The sequence below is a fragment of the Lepidochelys kempii genome, chromosome 6, assembly GCF_965140285.1.
Source record: "Lepidochelys kempii isolate rLepKem1 chromosome 6, rLepKem1.hap1, whole genome shotgun sequence".
Taxonomy (NCBI): Eukaryota; Metazoa; Chordata; order Testudines; family Cheloniidae; genus Lepidochelys; species Lepidochelys kempii.
The window spans coordinates 118,643,729-118,647,546 of record NC_136385.1 but is presented as its reverse complement, the minus strand read 5'-3'; positions in this window follow the sequence as shown (position 1 = coordinate 118,647,546).

Below are 3,818 nucleotides of genomic sequence, written 5' to 3'. Positions count from 1 at the left end.
TCTGGCCCTCCAGCCGGTGTAAACCAGCCCTCGAGCTTCTGCTGGGGAGTGGGGTCTGGGGCTTGCCCTGTTCCCACGCTCCAGCCGGGAAGTGGGGTCAGAGGCCACTCCGCACATGCGTGCCACGCAGGGGTGAAAGTAAGTCTAGATACTTACCGGTACGGGGCTGGGCTGGGGCTTGCTCTGGCCCCTGGAAGGGGTGGGGCCTCAGGCAGAAGGGGCGGGGTTGGGAGGGTCAGAGCCAGCCCCGGCCCACCCTGTACCGGCAAGTGCCTCCTTCCCCCTCCCTGGGGTAATAGCGGCAGCCGGGGGCTCTGGCAGCAGTTTAAAGGGCCCTGGGCAGTAGCGGCGGCCGGAGCCCTGGGCCCTTTAAATCATCCCCAGAGCCCTGCCGCTGCTTCACCAGGGCTCCGGCAGCAGGGCTCCAGGGACAGGGCTCCGGCCACCACTACCACTCCAGGCCCTTTAAATCGTCCCCAGAGCCTGCTGGAGCCCTGGGAAAGTGGCAGCAGGGTTCTGGGGACAATTTAAAGGGCCCAGGGCTCAGCTGCCGCTACCTAGCCCTGCCGTCTCTACCCCAAGGCTCCGGCAGCAGGGCTCTGGCAGCAATTTAAAGGGCCGGGGGCTCCAGCTGCTGCTGGGGGCCGCAGGCCCTTTAAATTGTGCCTGGGGAAGCCGATCCACCCCAGTACAGTGCACCAGCTCTTGCCAGTACGCCATACCGGGGCATACCGGCTTACTTTCACCTCTGGTGCCAAGGCTCCTGGAAGCAGCAGCATGGCCCCCCTCCAGCTCCAGTGCTATCCCCACAGCTCCCATTGGCTGGGAACTGCAGCTAATGGGAGGTGCAGGGGCAGTGCCTTCAGTCAGGGCAGTGTGGAGAGCTCTTTGGCCACACCTTGGCATAGGAGCTGGAGGGGGGACATGCTGCTGCTTCCAGGAGTTGTTTCAGGTCAGCACCACCCAGAGCCTGCACCCCTAACCTCCTCCCATGCCCCAACACCCTGCCCCAGACCTAATCCCTCTCCTGCACCCCAACCCCCTTCCCCAGCCCGGAGCTTACTCCCGGACCCTGAACTCATTTCTGTCCCCACTCCAGAGCCTGCACCCCCAGCCAGAGTCCTCACCCCCAGTGCCCCAACCCCCTGCCACAGCCCTGATCTCCCTCCTGCTCTTTGAACGACTTGGTCCCAGCTTGGAGCACCCTCCTACACCCCAAATCCCTCATCCCCAGCCTCACCCCAGAGCCTGCACCCCCAGCCGGAGCCCTCCCCACCCACACTCCTACCCCCTGTCCCAGCCCAGAGCCCCCTCCCACACCCTGAACTCCTCATTTCTGGCCCTACCCCAGAGCCCGCACCCCCAGCCAGCAGCCTTCACCCCCTCCTGCACCCCAACCCTCAATTTCGTGAGCATTCATGGCCCGCCATACAATTTCCATACCCAGATGTGGCCCTTGAGCCAAAAAGTTTGCCCACCCCTGCGCTAAGGGCTAGTCTACACGAGAAGCACAACTGTGATGCTGCAGCACGTCTGGTGAAGACGCTCTAAGGGAATGGGAGGAAACCTCTCCCCTCAGTATCATAAATCTCCCTCCATGAGAGGCAGTAGCTCTGTCGGGGGAAGAGCTTATCCTGTTAATGGAGCGCTGTCCACACCAGTGCTTAGATCAGTGTAACTTACGTTGCTTGGGGGGAGACTTATGCACACCCCTGAACAATGTAAATTATGCCAAAGTAAGTGGCAGTGTGGGCCTGGCCTAAGCGCCCCAGGTAAATACTGTTGGAAAAACTTAAGAGTTCCCTAGTGCACATTAACATGGTCCTGTCTGAAACAGGACTACATCAATGTGAACTAAGTGCCTTTTAGTTCACGCCGGCAGGGTCTGCATGGGACACTTAGAGCACAGCACATTAGACCTCTCTACGGTTCACACCCCCATAGTCCAGACAGCATGCCATGTAGTTAAGCTCTAACTTCACTATACACGAAGATTAAAATTCACATGCGCTTAAAAAAACCAAAAGATTTCCTTACCTGTGTTACTAACAACATCTTACATTATTAACGGAGTAGGCAATTTCATTTTGGATTCAAGTCAGCTTCATTTTCACTGTACGGTTCTCTAGCGTGATACTGCAATATCAAGATCACCAGATGGAAACTTCACTTCTTTACAAAAATGTGGGCGAAAAAAATCAGGGGGAATCCTCACTTTTACAACCACATGTGGTCAGGATCTTAGTTTTATATCTCCATTAAAAGGTGACATCTCTGCAATACAGTGCCTCCTGAAAGCATATGGAGAATTGCCACCCAATGAATATCCAACACTGCTCCTTCAATACTCTCAGTTTTCTCTGCAGGCCTCCCATCCAAAAACTGACCTCTGAGCCTACTTAGTGTGTGAAAGCTGACAAGGGCACAACCTGGAATTCTATGGCTGCCAGCAGCCCATGCTTTAATAGCCTTTCACAGAATCTGGAGCCAAGTCTTTTTTGGGCTATAGCATACTCTGCCAAACTCTGCATCATTTACAAAGGGTACAGTACTTAATCTGCAAAAAGAAAAGGAGGACTTGTGGCACCTTAGAGACTAACCAATTTATTTGAGCGTAAGCTTTTGTGAGCTACAGCTCACTTCATCGGATGCATACTGTGGAAACTGCAGAAGACATTATATACACAGAGACCATGAAACAATACCTCCTCCCACCCCACTCTCCTGCTTATCTAAAGTAAGCTATTACCAGCAGGAGAGTGGGGTGGGAGGAGGTATTGTTTCATGGTCTCTGTGTATATAATGTCTTCTGCAGTTTCCACAGTATGCATCCGATGAAGTGAGCTGTAGCTCACGAAAGCTTACGCTCAAATAAATTGGTTAGTCTCTAAGGTGCCACAAGTACTCCTTTTCTTTTTGCGAATACAGACTAACACGGCTGTTACTCTGAAACCAGTACTTAATCTGGAATCCCAAATTAGCCATAGAGAAGCTCCTAATAGAAATCAAAGTGAACATGGTCTCTGCAACTGGAAACACATTAGCCTTTTGGATACAAGTGACTAATGGGCAAAGGACATAAGGCTGGGAAATCCTAAACTTGATACAAATGTATCAGCTATGATCAAGAATGTTTCTATTTAGTTCATTGCTCCTTTTTCTTTGTTAAATTTATGAACTAGAGTGGAATATACTTAAAGTCAGTGGTGAGCTGGAGCCGGTTTGCACCGGTTTGCTGGAACTGGTTGTTAAATTTAGAAGCCCTTTTAGAACCGAAGGGCTTCTAAATTTAACAACTGGCCAAATGTGGCATCTTAGGTGCCAACTCCCTGGGTGCTCCGGGGCTGGAGCACCCACGGGGAAAATTTGGTGGGTGCAGAGCACCCACCGGCAGCTCCCCGCCCCGTGCCCGGCCCCAGCTCACCTCCACTCCGCCTCCTCCCCTGAACGTGCTGCCCCGCTCTGCTTCTCCGCCCCCGCCCCTGGTTTCCCGCGAATCAGCTGTTCGCGTTGGAAGCCTGGGAGGGCTGAGAAGCAAGTGGCGGTTTCGCGCTCAGGCCCAAGGAGGCAGAGCGGAGGTGAGCTGGGGTGGGGAGGGTGCAAGGAGGGCCACCCGCGCCACAGCAGGTAACCCGGGGGGGGCGTGCAGGGGAACACTCCCCGCCCCAGCTCACCTCCGCCTCCCTGGGCCTGAGTGCGAAGCTGCCGCCTGCTTCTCAGCCCTCCTAGGCTTCCCACACGAACAGCTGATTCACAGGAAGCCGGGGGCTTGGGGCGAAGAAGCAGAGTGGGGCAGCACGTTCAGGGGAGGAGGCGGA